Below are 20,443 nucleotides of genomic sequence, written 5' to 3'. Positions count from 1 at the left end.
TGCAAACCCTTCCGTCTTTTGTCGCTGGACACTCCCACCTAAGCTAGACACACCCACTTTCCTTCATTTTTTTTAAACTCGAAGTGTGAAAAAACCCTTCTGAGGCCCCGTTTACACTAGTGCGTTTTAGTTTTAAAACGGCATTTTAGACTGAAAACGATCCACGTCCACACTCACGTTTTACCCAGCGTTTCTGAACTGCTCTCCGTCCACACCAAAACGCTGAAATTGCACATCACGTGACCACACAGACACTCTCGGGCAAGCGCTGCAGCCCATCTACCCAGATGAGAGCTGTGCTAGTCGGACTTCTCATCAAGCATCTCCCGCTGGATCTAATATCACTATATTTATTAAACTGGATATTTCATTTATCTTGTTGTCTTTATCTAACGACATGTTCCCTGACTTTGGTCATTGGAATCTATTACTTGTTCTCAGGTAACGTGTTTTGGCTGAGCGCAAAGATAAGTTAATGATAAATGTAACCACGTAGCCTATTCTGTATATTGACTGATCGCTTGCCTTTATTTCCTATAATGTATAAACTTATTGTATGTTATACTTTTATAATGGCCATTATCGATTATTAAAACTGATAATCAGCAAAAGAGAGGGTATGTTTCGTATTTTCACTTAAATTGAAAGGAGACAGTTGTTATAGGCTCCGTTTTGTTATAAATATCTACACAGTGAAGATGACGCTCATATATGCAGCACGACGCCTTAACATTTCTGCTGTCTAAGTTGCTAATATTAAAATAAAAATAGGCAGTTCCTTAAATAAATGTTTACATTTTATTGTTGAGAAAGTGAAACAATGTAGCCAGGGTGATGTGAATGAAGTTATAAAGTACACTGTTCCCTTTGAAGATTTACCCGTGTTCTCAGTATAGTATAGTATAGTATAGTCTGTTTTCCATATCAAACTGAGAAGAAGAGACTGCAGCCTTGATCAAACTTGCGAAGTCTGAACTTACAAGGAGAGGATGCAGGACTGAACTGTGTGTGTTAGGCTACTTAATATTGAGGAAAAGCCCCAATCAGAGAGGCGAATGTCTGCAGCCCAGCCTCCGTTTTCAGATGTCTCCGTTTTTGCTCATCCACACTGAGACGGAGCAGCAGCGTTTCAGAATGGAAACGGCCTCTCCAGCGTTTTCAAAACGCTCCGTTTTCGGCGCTCGAGAACTCCGGCGTAGTGTGGACGGTTGGCGTAACCGTAGCAAAACTTATGCGTTTTCAAGCTAAAATGCATTAGTGTAAACGGGGCCTTAGTTTCAAGGCCCTTCAAGAATATTGCGGCTGAATCCTTCAAACTGTGAAGCAAACGGTTAGACTTTAATTGAAGATTACCAAAACAGACATTGTTTTCCAGTGGATTAACTTGCACACATTTAATATTCCCCAAGAATAACAATGTGCGCAAGCAAAATAAACATTTAAACTTTGATTTCACAGAGACTTCAAATCTGTTACTGGAAGACATCTTTAAATAGACCAACTTAAACACAAGCTGTCTTTGTTCACTCCTTACTTGCGCATATAATCACAGAATAACATGCCAAACACAAATGAGATCATTTAGCATGAAATCCAACAACACTACAGTAAATACTAAACAAAACCAATCTGCTAAAATGCACACAAAAAGAGCTTATACACACTTTAAAAATGATCTTTTCCACTTTTTTATTTCAAATAAATATATATATATATAAACACAATTATTTTGTGTTTTTTGGAACAACTTAATTGTTTTATGTTCAATCCACTTACATTTGTGTGTGTTGGAACAACGAGGAAATTCTTGTGGAAGCCAGTATTATTCACAGCGTAGCCACAATGGTTCTTGTTATGACCTAATTATCTGCATGCAACACTTCTAACATTTACAGTTAGCATTAACACATATGTGCAACTGTGAAACCAGATGAGTCATCAGTGGTAAGGAACATATAGCCTTTGATAATGCTTTTTCATTCTGGTGTGACAGGTTTATCCAGACAGATGTCAGTTATGAGACATCATTTTCAGATGAAAAGATACAGTGATACACGTCCAAATGTAATAATGTCAACTCGACTTATCATGTGACAAGCAGGTGTGTTCAGATAATGAGATTTCAGAGCAATTTATCTGAGAGTAACAACATCTTCACATCTTTCTTGCCAGTCGACTCTTCAGGCTTAAACAAGAAGAGAACAATCTGTCTGAATTAGAGTTGAGGTTGACTTTAGTCTTACCTCTGGAGGAGTCTGAGTGACTTAAAGCTACTGTATAGAGGAAGTCTGCTATTGAACAAAAGGTGTTTCAGAGGGCAGAGCGCAAATCTGAAAGAGAAACTGATGCTTCCCTTTCTTCAGCTCTTCGGGAAAAGTTGTGCAAGCACTTGTTCAAGCAAAAGCTGATGTAACTTTGCAGCATCATTTAGTCAACATTAAACACAGTGAACTGCCATCTCTTTAGTATTACATTGCCTATTTGCTCAATTTTGAATCTACAACTTTCATTGTAAATTAGAAGTGAGAGTGTTACCCACAATCTCTTGGTCTTCAACAATCGGTTTTTGATAAAGATGTGCAATTAAAGGGCCATGAAACCTCCCTGGTTTAGCAGTTTTCTTCACACCTCTACTTTGGAAAAAGTCCGGAAAGTGGGCGTGTCCAGCTCTGTTTAGGGGGAAGTGTGGAAGTAACAAAATGGTCTGTAAAAAAATTTGCATAAAAACGGGAGTGTCGGTTTGGGCACGTGCTGATTTTCAGAGACCCTCTGCATTTCCTGGAAACCCTCCGCATTTCCCGGAAACTTAGATGCACTCGGCAGGTAGCATCAGAAAGCCGTGTGTGTTATTCCTGTCACAAAATGCGGTGAAAATCCTACATGACGTTAAGTTTGATTGTGGTGCTAACATGTTTACACTTGGTGTAATAGTTCGATACGAACCAACTTTGCCATCTGAATAAACAAAGACCACTGGTTGCTCACTTACCAAATCTGTATACAGGACAATCAACACAAACTAGAGCCACATCTTTACTTAGAGGAGACGAGCAGCAAATCCGGATCTTACCATTTTCAGATGAGAAAAGCTCTCAGGTATTGTTGTCAAGCGTCACTTGCACTGTAATCCACACATGAGTCCAGCTGCGCTCTCATAGAGAGAAAATGAAAACAAAACCTTCACTGCAGCAAATAATAAAAGCAACACTGCACGCTTATTTTGGCAACACAACATGTCGTCTCTCTGCCGTCTGAACACTGTAACAGGTAAAAGTCTTGGAAGCTATCATGCATATTAATGAAGTTGCACATTAGAGCGTGCTGATTGGTTTAAACCAAGTCTTGCACTAATTAATTAATTAATGCAGCACACTCAGAGACAAAATACTGTACTCCCAGGCACAGACGTCCAGTCTACACGCTGGAATACACGCTAAGATCTCATGGCCGAGACGCAGCTTCAAAAATTCGTTTCAAACCTGAAGTATGAATTTGCTCGAAATAACGCAAAAACAATCAATTTTCACTTTTTAGTAAAATATATGTCCTAATAGTGTTTTTTGCAGTGTGAGAGACATATACGACTGTCAACAGCTCAAAAAATGTGTTTTGGTGTTTCGTGACCCTTTATGATGTGTGTATTATTTTTTACTAAGAATTAAAAGATAAAATACCTACACTTGTCCAAACTACTTATTTAAAATGAGCTTAAACAACACAATTCTTTTTTCTTTTTTAGAGACAACCTAATTGTTTTATGTTCAATCCACTTAAATGTGTAAAAACTAACAAGTTAACTTAATTCCTTCTAGTGATGTCCCGATACTGGAATGCGATACCAATTGGTACTGAAGTTTAAAAAATGTTCCCACTAACATTTGAGCGCTGTTGAGCGCCTTCTTAAACAGCGCTAATTTGGCATTGTGTTCACATGCTCAACAGAAATGACTGTGATTGGCCATGAAGGTCATCAGTTCACCAAACTCTGCTGTTTACTGAGTGCAGTGTTCCCCAGAGGTTTTAAATACACTTGTGGTGGTGGCCCACAGCACATACATAGTTATCTATGTGCAACAAACAAACCATGATTAGATTTTGAACACTATGTTACGACCCTGTCTTCTCTTTCTCACCTTTTGGTGGCCTCGCAATGTGACGTCACCGTTAATTTGTTAATTATGAGTGGAGAATGTATATATTTGAATTTTTTGTGAAGAACGGCACTTCCTCTGGTGGACAGTTAATCCACAGAGAGGTCATTTTGCTCCAACTCTTTTGTGTTGCCGTCTTATGTTTTGTTTTGTATTTTGTTGAGAGAATTTCATCTGATTTCTTATTTATTTCAAATCCCTAGACAGTTTGTTATACTTTAGTATTCCCTTTAATAAATGTTTTTTTCACTATATACCTTTTTGTGTGACTGATCCTTTTTATGGTACGGTCGTGAGCGAGCTGGCCGTAACAGCTATTTTTATTATTATCTGTTTTAAACTTTTTTATTTTCAATAAGTTAAAGTAAAAAAAATCCACTATTTCTTTTTTATGCAATTCAGGAGGCATGTGCAGCCCCTGACAGGTCAAATCTGCTTCTCTCCATCTCTCATTCAAGTTCAGGTTGCTGTGTTGGCATGACATTTTGTACAGCATTGCCAAAGCATTTTATATGTATAAAATATGTAATATATTGACGTCATCCAATTAATAAAATATACAGCAAATGAGAAATAAATTACAGAAAAAAAGAATTAAAAACAGACAATATCTCTAAAAATGACAATAATTACAAGAATACATTTGTAGATTATTTAAATAAGATGAACGAGTTGATTACCCATGTCTAATTGTGTACTGGATTTTATTGTTGTTTGTTTTCTGTTTTGCGTTTTCTTTTCCGTTGTGTATTCTGTCCTGTTCAAGCTGTCTTATCTCACTTTAAAACTCTTTTACAGTGTGTAAAACAAGATTGCTGTACTTTCCACAACAGAGATTACCTTTACTATGTACTCTAAATAAATCCTTTATAACAAGCTTTTTTTAAAACAAGAAATGTCAAATTTTGATAAGAATTAGCAGAGATTTGGTTAAAAACAAATTTGACTGCTTCTATTGTCATTGTCTGATTCAGTTGCCTATGGGAGAAATAACTATAGGTATAATAAATGTCAGAAACAGCCAAACCACCTGCTCTACAAACAAGTGTGTTCATGATTATACATAAAAAGTAAAATTATATAATATGAAAACATCCATCCATTTGCAACATCAAGCAGCACAACAAGCTGTTTTTATAACATCTAAAAATCAATGGAAGTGAATAAGTCTACAAGTCTCGAGCCAAAAAGATTTCAAGAATGTGAAGAATATAAGGTCAACAGGACATAAAATCTGGGATTTCACCACCCTGTGTAAATGTGCCTATTGATGCATCACATGAGAAACAAGTGAGGAAAATTAGAAGTGTCACAATACTGTAAAACCGTGATATTTTTATCCAAGGTTACCATACAATCAGAAACTTAGAACATCCCATGCCTATTTATTACATATGCGTTAAATGGCGGTCGCTTACTATGGCGAGGAATGAGACAGTGAGTAAGTTAAATGCAACTACTTTAAAAGCAGAGCACAATTCACTGACCGGGAAGTACATCAAAACCCAGGTAAGAAAAAAATGAAAGCTGTAAACTCTCTCTCTCTCATACTCTGTGGCCCCTTTGACATGCTGGCGTGTTCGTGAGTTAACATTTTATCTTCCGTCTTGGCTTTTACAACAATAACATCACTTGTAGATCCAAATACGAGCATGTCTGCAGAGCGAGTTTTCTCCACCGCGTCACCATCTATAATAGAACAGCTGTGATTGCCTTAATTGTTTAACATCAGTGTCCGTGTCACTGTTTGCTGAACAGAGCCAGAGCCGGGCTAACTGTTATAGCCAATCACAGCCTTTTTTGTTGAGCATGTGACCAATCATAGGCATTTAAGAACTCGCTCAACAACACTCAAAAAGCAAGCAAGATAATATTTACATTAGTTTATTTGCTATAAATGCTCATGTTGTTCTTTGCATGTTCTTAAGTTTTGTTTGACAGGTCAAATTAATTGTACAGTACATCTGACAGCTTGTATTAAAAGATAAAGTTGTATTATAAATGCTTATTAAATATATTTATAAATTATACATTTTAATACAAGAATTATTGTGTTGCTAAGTAAAATATCTAATTGTTTATGGAAATCATTGTAAATGCACCACAATAAACCAAGATATCAAATTGAACCGAACCGATGGCATGATAATCGCAATCGAACCGAACCGTGAGACCAGTGTAGGTTCATCATTGTTTCTTCACTCAATTGTGGAGGTTTTGGACATAAAACATTTTAATGCAAATAAAGAGAGAATGAAATGCATTCGCTGAAATTAAGCTGATCAAACAACAAAAGAAAAAAAAATACCACTCTGATCTTTACTGAACTGTATTACTTATAGATAACTTCAATAATGTTTTTAGTCTTAAAGTGATTAGTCTTACTGTATTACATCTCTGTATTATTTCTTGTTTTTTCTTGTTAAGTAAAAATATTTATTTCATTGTTGGTTCTCTTGTATTTTTTACTTATTCTATGCTCATTAGCAAAAATAAAGAACAACAAATAATCATTGCTTTGTATTTATTAATAATAATAATAATAATAATAAAAGATCTGGAGCAAAGGTATCGGGAAGTATTTTCTAATAGGACTGGGCAAAAAATCAAAAAGAAACAAAATCAACATTCAGAACCTAGAATCGATCCATTTTTTTTTCAGGTCAATGTTTACAATTACTTTCATTACCACGTGTGGAGTCATGTGACCCCGCTTCGTTAAGGCTGATTTAAACTTGTGCGTCAAATTCACTAGTGTGATCCAGCGCAGCCTTACGCAGTCGCATACCCGGGCACCTCTCAAAAAATGTCACTACATGTCGCACGTTTACACTACATTGAAGATGACTATAAACTACACCAGAGAGCATATTTACTGTACAAAACGTGTCAGTGAACTATGAGGGCTAGGTTTGGGCGATGTTGACCAATTTGGCATTGTACGATGTCTAATGTGAAACATCGCGATGGACGATGCCATCTTCGTCGCAGGCGGGGGGTGGGGGTGGTTGTTAAATATTAATGAATTCATAATGAATTAATTAATTGTAGCCTACCGTTTTAACTACCTGACCCACATGTTCTTTGCTTTACCCATAACCAAACCATAAATAAATAAAGTTACTCACAAATGACCACCTGTCAATCACTTTTTTTTCTGCGGGACTCTGACATGAATAGTCAGTGATCTGTGTCGTTATAATGGCTTTATAACGACAGCTGGTTGAGGAGACGAGAGTTCGGTTGGAGTTCACTGTAGTGCATACGTTTTCATTGTTTTCACTGCAAAATCCTCACCACATGCGCAGATTTAGGAGATATTTATCCAGAATGCATCTTTGCACCTAAAAACGCCAAACACAGCACTCAGGAATAGATTAAAACAGTTGTTATTTGAACTTGCTGAAATAAAAAGCCTGCAATGCTAGCCCCGCCTTTGTGCTCTTCTTATTGGCCCACTGATCTAAATGAATGTGAATGATTGGTTAATATCAGCTGTCAATCGCTCAGTCAATGCCTTCTGCCTTCAGATGACAGGAGCTACGTGAAAATGTGAAGCGCTGAAGATGAGAGAATGAAAATAACACTGACAGATTTACCCACAGTTACCCATAATGGCACAACTTATTAGTGACCATGTGCTAAAAGTTAATCTACCATTTACACTTTTCCAAGAGTGGATAAAAGACTTCCAGTGTTTCAAGTCCGCTATGAAAATGACTAAAGCCTTTGCGTTTGCCAATGAATCTACACATTTTAAGCGCGAGAGGTACTGTATAATCCTTCATTTAATCCATTTTAAAATTTAACACAGCTCATGAAAAGACCGTTATTGCTATTAAGATGACATGCAAATAATAAGTTATATATCAATATAAATGTGGGGCGGGGCGATGGATCGCGATGCCGGCTCAGCATCGTTAAGTTTGTCGGCCATCGGCGATGAACGTTGGCATCGTCTATCGGCAAAACCCTAATGAGGGCAAATTAAAAAAATTAATTCAAAACATAATTGTTCATTAATCATATTTTAGCTAAAAATGTTAAATTAATCGAGATTTTGATTGTAGGCTAAATCACCCAGCCATATTTTACAATACATCTTCTAAAGGATATGTAAATCAAATCATGAGGCAAAAGATTCCCGCTTGTCTGGTGGACCTTCTCTAGGTTTTTATTTTGTTTTTGACTTGCAGCTTTGTCATGGTTATGTTTACCTCTACTAAACCAAGGTTTCAGCTAAACAGTATTCGCTCAGACTTGCATTCGTTTAGATGGATGTGAATGTCTGCTACAATTGAACAGATTCCTGCAGAATTCCTCAGATCAGTTATAACATGTTCAGCTTGAAACGAATACCCAGACAAACACACTGCAGAAGAGCTCATAGAAACAGCACTGAAACACATCAGGTATTGCATTTGCATTTCCGGCGTTATTATTAGCTGGTCAAATGCTGCATACTGTAGCTACTTTTGTTTGTCTGTTCACAACAAATATGATTTTGACTCAATATTTACGCCCATGCATTTCACTTATTAAGAAGGATAATGGACAGTAAACTAATCAGGATCCTGCTGGGAAGCAGCTACACAGTAAATACTGTTGTGGTCATAAGAATATTGTCCACACACTTTGCAGAATCTACAATTAGGGCTGTGTGATTAATCGAAATCCAATCGCAATCATAATTTGAAACATTGAGATTAGTTAAATCGCAAGAGACTGTGATATGAACTATATATGCATTATTTAATTTCCGTTGTCCAGAGCAAATGTGTGACTGCCGTCTGTGTGTGACAGTCTTACAAGCCATTGGGTGCTTTTACACCTGTGAATCGATTCAGTTGTTCCGAAACAGGGATTAAAATTGTTACATTGTTGCTCTTTATTCTTGGTGCAGTTCGCTTTTACACGAACAGACCAAAAAAGATAAAACAAGTCACGTGTAAGTAAACTCTCCTCACAATGGTCATTGATAGGGATGTAACGGTATCAGAATTTCACGGTTCGGTAATACCTCGGTATGAATGTCACGGTACGGTATTTATTGAATCATTTACAGGAAAAAACAAAACTTATGAAAATACTCCAAAAAAGTGCCAAAAGTGTCAATGACATACAAATTAGTCATCTATCTGTAAGATTTGAAACAGGAACTTCAATTTTTATAACAAAAAAATATTAAACCATGTAAAAAAAATAAAGTTTCAATTTAGTATTGTTGAAAACTCATCACATTCAACATTTAATCACTCACTCACTTAGATAGAGATGGGTTTAAAGGAAAATTATCATATAAATATAATCTGGTAAAAGCTGGTATCTCTGGGTATTTACAATGTCCCCTGCAACAGAAAAAACCCTCTCATTTGGGACTGAGGTTTCTGGGACAAGAGAGATATGACTTGGCATAGGTTGACAGCAGTGGGTAACGTTGTGCATTGTCTTTCCCCCACTTGAGAGGACAAACCATGAGTGAGATAGAGGTCTCATGTCTGCATCAATCTGAACAGTGTGCTGACAACACCGCTATTCAGTACGCGCGCGGCGACAACACCCGCTTTAGAGTTTTCCAGCTCTTTTTCATCCCGCTTCTAGCAGCACACTCCATTTCCGCATTACTGGATCTGTAGCGACAACAGACCGCAAGGGATGATGGTCAAGCATGGGCTGATGGGAATTGTAGTTTTCGCTACCTCCCGTTCGCTTCATTCGCCTGAGCAAATTTTCTCAGAAGACCTATAGTTTTACCGAGTCATTCGACTACGGTAATATCGAAAAAAATTTGAGTTTCAGGGTTTATTTTGCTGAGTCCCGCTCAGCTGTCAGGGTGTGGTGGCGGTTTGGTGGTGTTTGACAAGGTGTGCGCGACGTGTCTGAAGAGCGACCAGGGATGCAGTGGGGAGGGGTAAGACGGGTGCGCAACGTATTTTGAGGACCGGGAGGGAAACGCGCGATTTCCGGGAGATTATCACTAGTTTGCAGCCATCCGGGAGTCTCTGTGCATTTGCGGGAGACTCCCGGAACTTCCGGGAGACTTGGGATGTCTGTTGAATGACCTCCCGCTCTACTCATAATTCTCTCTTCATATTGACCTTATTCTAAAATGCGGAAGTGCGCCTGTTTTCGCGATTGTCTTAGAACTTCCGATTCAGTCGCCTATGGGAGAAATGACTAGGAATAATAAACGGCAGAAAATGGCCAAACTACTTGCTCAACAAACAAATGTTTGCATGACTACACAGACCAAGTAGCATATTATAATAAGAAAATATTAAATTGCAACATCAAGCAGCGTAACGAGCAGTTGTTAATGTCAAAAAATGAATGGAAGTAAATGTGACCGGAAGTCGCGAGACAAAAAGATTCAAATGGCAGCGCCCGCTCGACAGCTGAGAATAAGGTGAATAGCTGTATGCCTATTACATATCCATAAAACAGTCACATAACCGGGCTCAGATCGTTTGCTTTCTCACTACAATCGATCCGCTCCAGAGTTCGTTTCAATCGAGCCGAGACCACCTCATTCAAGCGATCTCAGAGCGATTGTTTTGGCGTGGATCCGAGCGTGATTGTTGGTTTCACATATGCCAAACAAACCGCACTAACTGGGCAAACGAGACAGATTCCGATACAAAAGTCTAGGTGGGAAAGCACCCTCAGTGAGCACATTTTTGTTCAGCCCAATCAGAATTGAGCAACCGAACTATGTGGAACGCCCACAATAAAAAAAGAAAACAAACTGGAAAGCGCTGCCAAGTGGGATAATGGCATCTGCTGCTTCAGAAGCATTAAAAAACGAATTAGTATGAAAGAAAAAAAAAAAAAAAAAAAATCTACAATACAATAATTATTTCATCAAAATAAGAAAGAATATGAAAACAGCAACGCTGTCCTCAATACGCCGTTTCACATAACTGATGTTTACATGTATACCAAACAAGAAAAAATAACTTCCTTTCTTTCATTCATTCATTGTCCAATAAAATAGGTTTAATGCACATTCACTTTTGCTGAATTTTCTCCTGAAAAGTCTTGAATTTCCTAAATGGTGATCTTGTATATATGACTGATCCCAAAGATTACTAAAATAAAATGTATTTTTGTTCCAACGTCAGCATTTATTTCATGCAATTTATTCAAGCCCTGATCCCCTTCTGATTGAAATTAACTATTCAATTAAATGACCAAATGTTCAAATGTTTACATAAGCTTGGTTCTTAATACCGTGATAACAGTGCTTATATGAAAAATGAGCAATTCCAGTAATATGTAGTTGACATTAGCAGTAAAAACTTAAAACATAAATGCACAGAAAAAAAATCTGTTCATGTTATATTGAAATATCTGTTAATATTTTCCAAAACATCAAACCACAGAGTTATGGGATCAGAAAAAAAAATCAATCTGTAAACATTTTTTTTATTCTAAATGAGGAAAATACACATCATATGCATTATGGATGTGACCAAAAAAGTATTCGCGTTTACAGTATCCAATAGGGCTTCACGATATTGGAAAAGTTTGACATTGTGATATTTTTCTTTCTCTGCGATATATATTGCGATATAAACACATTCTGTAGGGGAGTGAAATTTAAACATATATTATGTCATTTATTATACATACAATAAACAAACTACAGTCATAAACACAATGGAGCAAATATTAAAGAGAAACAAACCATGGCTTATGGTTTTCTGGAGAGAGTATTAGTATTCAGGTACAGTAACAGAATTATCAAATGTAAAATAACAATGCATCGTATTCATCACATATATAATTCAATAAAATTAATCTTTATAAAACTTCTTTATGCTGTATTAAAATGCTTTAAACTCTCTTAAAATGCTCACAGGCCTTAAAAACACATGCAGATGATAAACTTTCACTCTATTATGGTTGAATTCTGCAGTCTCTGCAAATCTCATGTGTTTTGGCCTGTGGTTTCTGATCAACTATAATCCCAACTCAACATTGCATATCTTGCGATGTGACAATTGCAAACACACACATTGCGTTATCGATGTAAAACCGGTATATTGTGCACCTCTAGTATACAACATACATTATATAAATTCTTTGAATTAAACTGCACAAGCCAAAGGAAATAATGCTAATCAAAAGGATTAGAGTTAGCTCCCTATAGAGCAAAAATGACTGATCTTATTTTATTTGACATTTTTGCATTTATGAGGAAAAAGCTTTGTTATGGATGTGAGATCTCTCCGTTATGGATGTGACAGATGTGTAATTGCCACGTGTGTGATTTTGGTAAATCAAATATAACTTTTTGAAAACGATGACAGAGACATTTTTGGTTATGTTTTTAGTACTATAAAATACAAGCCTAAAAAAAACCTAGAAAGGATTTCACTATATATTTTTTTTTTATGTCAAGGGGTTGAATTGCAAATGCTAAGTTGTAATAGTAGTGGTTTCTCATTTCAAAGTAGAATATTTTCACCCCCATGTCTTATAACCAAATCACAATCTGGTTCAAGGGGCAATAGGGTAGGGTATAAGCCAATAGACAAAGGGCCTTCAAAACAAAACTTGTTGTTGGACCTTAATAACGAGCACTAAACAACAACTAAAAATAACAAGCTAATTTTTAATTATCCATTTTTATTGTTCAATTTTAGCACTTTGCAGATATTGCTAGGTGTGTGTAAACTTGCACGAAAAGGCCCAACTCCTTCTATGCTCTCAAATAGGAATGCAACGATTAACTGAATATACTATATTAACCACGCTTTAATTAGTTAGGGTTCATTAATCATAAAGGCTTCTCAACCCCGCGTTTCTGCACAGAACAAAACTGCTGCAACTAAACAAAGGTATGCCAACTGTGCGCTAGTTTCAAGTTCTGAGCTTGTACACTAGAGCTCTGTGATTTGGGGAAAATATCTAATTGTGATTTTTTTGATAATAATAGTATAAATTATTACTTTAAATGCCAAAAAAGTAGGACTTATTTTTAAATCCAAAGAGAAATTAACTATTGTTTGTTTTTATTATTAGTTTGTGCTGCATTAATTGGTCATTAAACATATTACACATTAAACTCCTCATATTTAAACTAGTACTGTTTTGAAATGAATTAATGCATATTGCATAATAACCATAATAACCGTGAAACTGTGGTTACTCCTCAGACTATGATCATACAACCAAAATCTATAAATTTGCAGATTTTAACAAAATTCTGCACAGACATAGCCAAATAAATAAATAAATAAAAATCAGTGAGCATATTCTGTCTGGCCACATTTGAGACCTATATTAAAATCGTAAATAAATGAAATAACAAACAAACACAAATCACTTCCAAGTGATGTTTTTAGTTGATGAGAAAAGGAAACCAAGCCTGAAGATCCGCATCTCTGTATTCCCTTACACAAAAGAATACCAAGCCCACAACTAAAAATAATTGGCAGAACATTAACTATTAACGTGACAATCAAAATGAAACTGAAACAGAGATGTCAACAACACCTGTGCAACTCTAGAAACCAGTGTCAACTGAGACCAACTAGTGCCCTAACATCATGACAGGACCACAGCAGCTCACTGTATCATACAGTACAGCAATCATTCTCTATCGAAATATAACACAAAGTATCTGTTGTCCTTTAATAACACCTAAAATACTCGAAATAAAAAAAACTAGAGCTTATACAACACATTCTGCCTCACAAACTGCTTCGAAAAGGTGAGGCATGTTACACAATAATGGAGTTTCTATATGTGACCACAGAACTGTTGTACGTCTACAGCGTACAATTCTCAATAATATGATGTAGTAATAATGAAATTTGATGTAATTCACTCACATTATTAACGAAGCAGATTTGACAACCATCATTAATCATGCGCCACGATGGTTTTAATGAAAAATATGAATACGCATTCGCTCTTGCGTGTGTATTACATGCTTCTACTGTTTGTGAATCGCAAGAGCAGACATCAGTGAACTTTATTAGTCGGGTTAGCGTCATATTTAATACACCGAACAGATGGCTGTGTGTGTATGTCTGTGTAGGAGCTCAGCAGGTGATCCAGGATCAAATCCAGACAATCTCTGTTGTATCGTAGGCCGCAGCCCGTGATCGCACACGCACACATACGAACTGATTGAAAGACGCAGCGTACCCACCTCGCCTTGCAGAGTGTGGAATTACATTTCACGTTGCCATGATCCTTATAGCTGCTCTCTCTCCTACACCTCTCAGGCGACAGCACCCATTTCTCAAACTGCCGATTTCTTTTCCGGAGTATTTACATGGCCAATGCTTGTGCTTCCTGTTTTGCGGCCGTGCGTCAGGTTTAGCCAATCGCAGAACTGTTTTGGATGAGAGAACCAATCAGAGGATGAGGTTGTAGACTCTTGGCGTGAGTGACAGGGAATGCGACCAATGAAATTTACGGTAATTGTGTCAGGTTGAACGCAAGTCAGTGGATCGATGAACTGTCAAGGAGGGAGAAAGAAAAGGTTGAAAAGTGATACAGTACATTTAGAGAAAATTAAGAAAATGGCGTTCGTTTGTTTCCTCCTGTTTATTATAATATGTCTTATATTTTTATGTTAAATATTCATTTATAAGTTATGTTTATTTGTAGCACGCAGCATTCAAAAAACTGAGATTACTATTCACTTTTTTATAAAATGTTTTATTTCATTATTTAAAAAAAGCACAACGATTATTAATAAGGATTATTATAACTATTGTTATGTTTTAATAATACATTTAGGACCACACTGTGGCTCAGCACTGTCGCCTAACAGCAAGAAGGTTGCTGGTTCCAGCCTCGGCTGGGTCAGTTGGCATTTCTGTGTGGAGTTTGCATGTTCTCCCGGTGTTCGCGTGGGTTTCCTCCAGGTGCTCTAGTTTCACCCACTGTCCAAAGATATGTGCTATTGGTGAATTGAATAAACTAAATTGGTCGTAGTGTATAAATGTGTTTGAATAAGTGTGTATAGGTGATTCCCAGTACTGGGTTGAATGCTGGAAGGGCATTCCGCTATGCAAAACATATGCTGGATAAGTTGGCGGGTCATTCCGCTGTGGCAACCCCTTATAAATAAAGGGACTAAGCCAAAAGAAAATTAATAAATAAATGATAATACATTTGGTTCATAAAATAAGTAAAAACAAAAGCAAACAAATAAATAAAAATGCATTTGATATAACATAATTAAATATTAAATAATTAGTAAAAAAAATACACTAAATATTCCTATAAAGAATTGTTCTAGAATGTAAATAAAATAAAAATTTGATGAATTTTTGTATTTTTGTATTTGTATTAGATTAAAATGAATGTGTAAATAACAGGGTTTCTGCAAGTTTCATCGAGACAAATTTAAGACTTTTTAAGACTGTTATGAATGAAATTTTTGACTTATGCAGGGTTAAACACTAATGATTTTTTCTAATGCTTGCCACAAAAAAATTCTAAATGTAATTATTTCTGAGCGACATACTTGAATGTGTCAAAATAAGAAAACTCTAGTTGTATACATTGTTTTCAACTTAATATGTATTCTTTTTTTAAATGACAAGTTTAACATTGCTTAAAATATATTTTTTTGTGGAAGCAATTACATAAATAGTCACAAATATATATTTGTTGCAGGCGAAGCAGTGGCGCAGTTGGTAGTGCTGTCGCCTCCCAGCAAGAAGGTTGCTGGTTAGAGCCTCGGCTGGATCAGTTGGTGTTTCTGTGTGGAGTTTGCATGTTCTCCCTGTGTCCGCGTGGGTTTCCTCTGGGTGCTCTGGTTTCCCCCACAGTCAAAAGACATGCGATACAGGTGAATTGGGTAAGCTAAAGTGTTTGTAGTATATGAATGTTAATGAGTGTGTGTGTGGATGTTTTCCAGTGATGGGTTGCAGCTGCAAGGGCATCCGCTGCCGGTTTATTCAGCTGTGGTGACCCCAGATTAATAAAGGGACTAAGCCGAAAAGAAAATGAATGAATGAATGAACATATTTGTTAGTTTTTGGTCCAAATAGATTGAGTATAAACTCCATTCAACCTAAAGCATTTGTTCTAAAACATTAAGTTTCATTTCTTTTTATAAATATTATGACCACTCGCCATTACTTCTGTAAACAGTTTTTCTATGAATGGAAAATAACGTAAAGGGATAAATTGCTCTGTTATTATCATGAGGAACTGTTTATTGTTCATAATTTTCATGGACAGAATTTCAAAGAACAGCCTTGGGCTGGAGAGGATCTGGTTTGGGGACCACAGGATCTGATCACTGTTATTCGCAGACAATTTTGTTCTGTTGGCTTCATCAAACATGGACTTTCAGTATGCACTGAGGCGGTTTGCTGCCGAGTGTGACGTGGCTGGAATGAGAATCAGCACCTCCAAATCCGAGGCCATAACTCTCCACCAGAAAAAGGTGGTTTGCCATCTCCAGTTTGGAGGAAAGTCCTTAAGTCTTTACCCCAGGTGGAGGAGTTCAAGTATGTTAGGGTTTTGTTCAGGAGTGAGGGAAGGATGGAACGTGAGATTGACAGGCGAATTGGTGCAGCGGCAGTAGTAATGCGGTCAATGTACCGGTCCGTTGTAGTAAAGAAGGAGCTGAGCCAAAAGGCAAAGCTCTTGATTGACCGTTCAATCTACATTCCTACTCTCACCTTTGGTCAAGAGCTTTGGGTCATGACTGAAAGGAAAAGATCTCGGACACAGACGGCCAAAATGAGTTTCCTTCGCAGGGTGGCAAGATGCACCCTGACCGCTCTGTCATCCGGGAGGAGCTCAGAGAAGAACTGTTGCTTCTCCACATTGACGGAAGTCTGCTGAGGTGGCTCGGGCATCTGTTTCGGATGCCTCCTGGATGCCTACCTAGGGCGGTGTTCTAGGCATGTCCCACTGGAAGGATGCCACAGGGAAGACCCAGGACACGCTGGAGGGACTAAGTCTCTTGATTGGCCTGATAACGCCACTGCATCCCCCCCCGGAGGAGCTGGAGAAAGTGTCTGGGGAGAGGAAGTCTGGGGTTTTGTCTTTAGACTGCTGCCCCCACGACCCGGTCCCGAAAAAAGCAGTTGAAAATGAATGCATGAGTGAATGTAACTCTCATTGTTTTTAGTTTTCTTTTCCTGATTGTATTAAGATGGACTGTTGGTCAGCCCGATTGGGTAGCTCTACTTGGAAAGAGCAAAATTAAGACCTGTTTAAAATGATTTAAACACAATATTTCAGTGAATTTAAGACTTTTTAAGGCCCAAAATTTAAGGCCTAAAACTTAGTTTTTGAAATTAATTTTTTTTTTTAAAGACATTTAATACATAAATACAGTATTATACATATAAAAAAGAACATTATATTTCTAAGATTGCTTACAAATACTATATGAAGAACCATGTGAAGTTTTAATCAAATAATAAACCCAATATACACATCAGTTTTATGCTTCTTTTGGAAAAGAAAAAAGCTCAGTTTCACAAACAAAAGGCACACTTTATTTAGACAACACATTTGCATTTGGAAAAGTACCAATATACATAACACAGTTTAAAGTAAGCCCCATATTATGATTTCATAAACATTCCAAAATATTCAGAATCACATTTATGTCAACACATTAGACATTTGGAGTTGACATTAACCTCCACTGCCTGTTTGATTTAAAGCATACTGAAGTTATGTAACACTTGTGTGTGAACACTTTAAAATGAAAGCAAGATTACTATGGGGCTTTTCCTGTTATTTGCTGACTTCCTTTAACATTGGACACCAGAGATTTGTCCTTATTTAAATATACTGAGTTAAGTTGCACTTTGCTTTTCCCACAATCCCACCAGCTTTCTTATGTTCGCGCCCCAAGCCAGACACACACTAAAAAGTATAAGACATCTAATTAACTGCTAATTTAGTTTATTCAAGTCCACTTAAAGAACAAAGAAAAGTCTGGCAGCCACAGATGGGCTTCTGTGAAATAACAGACCTGCCATGTGAATTCAGTCAGACGATCACAGACAAATGGGAAACGTTATTACAAAGGAAAGGTTACTTCAATTAAAGCGCACTATAAATAACTGTATTGTGTTTTAATTTAAAACTGAAGGACCGTTAAAGGGCTTGTTCAAGCAAAAATAAAAAAATCTGCCCTCATTTACTTACTCTACACTCCAAAAATCAGTTGAATCAACACAATTCTTGAGGTTTTTCAGACAACTTAATTGTTGTAAGTTCAATCCACTTAAATTTGCGAAAAACATTTAAATCAACATAGGGGCATCACAATGGTGCAATGGGTAGCACGATCGCATTACAGCAAGAAGATTGCTGGTTCAAGACTCAGCTGGGTCAGTTGGCATTTCTGTGTGGAGTTTGCATGTTCTCCCCGTAATCACGTGGGTTTCCTCCGGGTGCTCCGGTTTCCCCCACAAGTTTAAAGACATGCGGTACAGGTGAATTGGGTAAGCTAAATTGACCGTAGTGTATGTGTGTGAATGAGTGCGTATGGATTTTCCCTGTGATGGGTTGCAGCTGGAAGGGCATGCGCAGCATAAAACATATGCTGAATAAGTTGATGGTTGATTCTGCTGTGAAGACCCCAGATTGATAAAGACACTAAGCCGAAAAGAACCTAGTCTACTAAAAACTAAAGCCAACTTAATCAATTTGAGTCGGGACAACATGAAGCAATTGTGTGGAATTTCTTTTTTTTTTTTTACAGTGCACACTTGTTCAAAATGTTAACGTGGAACATAAAAGAAGATATTTTGAAGAATGTTAACTGGTAGCTATTGACTTTCACAATGTTTTATCTTCTACAGTGGATGTCAATGTCAACCAGTTTCCTTTGTCCCATCATCTTTTGTGTTTAGAAAATAAACCCATAAAGGTTTGTAACCATGTGATGGTGAGTAAACATAACATTTTTGGGGTGAAGTGTCTCCTAAATCCAAGACCAAATGAGATTAAATGGACTTTAGTTTTGATCTTCGCCATGTTACACATTGTCAGTTCATATTACAAGTGAAGGAACATAATGTTAGTTAGCTATTAGTAGGCACACACAGAAATCTGCAGATTTTTCAGACCATACCCGATCACACAGTTTCAGACTTGTTCAGAATCAGACATTATATATATATATCAAGAGTACAGATGCAAAAACCATTTGAAAAGTTGAAATATGCCATTTGAAGTTTTCTTCTAAAATCCTATTTCTTGATTGAGTAATTTTACTTTTATGGCTTTTACTTTTTACTTTAATTTTACAATTTTACCATGAAATAACTGAACACAAACATAAGCAGAGAAAAATTCTCATTGTAGAAGATAATTCTAGATGGCATTTAGAGGTTTGTTCTAATGATTTTTAACACATCTATAGTTATGCGGTGGTCTTCACACAAAAACAGCAACGCGTGCAGCATAACATCACTTTGTTGCAGAGATGCTATTGGTTAAATGTGGGCAAAGCAGAACATAGAAACACGAAAAGAGCGAGTATTTCTGCAGTGTGGAGGTATTATAAAGTTGATGACGACAGCATTGTCATAACAAACTGTCAGATATGTAAACTTGGGATTTTCTGTCGAGTATTTTAAGTTGAGGTGCTATTTGTTTTTATATTAGATTTTTTTTATATTTACTATTTTTTATTACTTGTCTGCTCAAGCTACCTCACAGAAGTGCTCTGTTTATTAACAGATTTGTTGAACTAAAATAAGGTTAATAAAAAAAAAAAGGACCATCTTGAATCTGTTTCTTAACTCTTTATTCTTTTTTTAATGTATTATATCGGTATTTGATTGGGTATCGGTAGATACTCTAGTATCGGGTACTCGATACTGATCGAGAGATCTGTCATTTATTTACTTGTGTAAATGTGTGTAAATATACTGTGTATTTATTCAGTTTTTAAATTAGTTTCAGTAATAATATTTACTAAGATGAAAATGTTTATATTATTTATTTCCAATAGTGTGTAAAGGAATATGTTCTGTCTTTCAAAGAGACTTGCTTTGTTTACCAATGTATAAGTGAATCTAGTTGGATTTGCATTGTAAACATCAAATACAAGTTAAAAATATATTAATTTTCATTTCATGAATTAAGTTTGTAATTATGATACTCCCAAAGTCATTCCGCATAAATCTGCAGATTATCTACAAAATTCTGCGCAGAAACAGCAAAAAAATTCTGCAGATTCTGTGTGGCCCTTGCTATTAGTCAACAAGCCGTTAACTGTGATTTCAAAGCACCATTTGCACAACCCACAGATTCATTCATAAACCTCAAGACCACAAATA

General features: G+C 36.7%; 1 protein-coding gene across 50 annotated transcripts in view; it reads right to left on the bottom strand.

Annotated features, from left to right (window-relative positions):
- The window catches only part of kiaa1109 (KIAA1109), a 202,070-nt gene extending 187,642 nt beyond the window's left edge, over positions 1-14,428 (bottom strand). For all 50 annotated transcript variants that reach the window (XM_021480620.3, XM_073919725.1, XM_073919724.1 and 47 more), the window contains exon 1: positions 14,314-14,428. The gene's annotated coding sequence lies outside the window, so the exon portion shown is untranslated. The remainder of the gene's footprint in view (positions 1-14,313) is intronic.
- Between the last annotated feature and the right edge of the window lie 6,015 nt (positions 14,429-20,443).

This window comes from Danio rerio, chromosome 13 (genome assembly GCF_049306965.1).
Source record: "Danio rerio strain Tuebingen ecotype United States chromosome 13, GRCz12tu, whole genome shotgun sequence".
In the NCBI taxonomy this organism is placed as follows: Eukaryota; Metazoa; Chordata; class Actinopteri; order Cypriniformes; family Danionidae; genus Danio; species Danio rerio.
The sequence above is the reverse complement of the archived record's forward strand: the minus strand, read 5'-3'. Positions and strand labels throughout refer to the sequence as shown.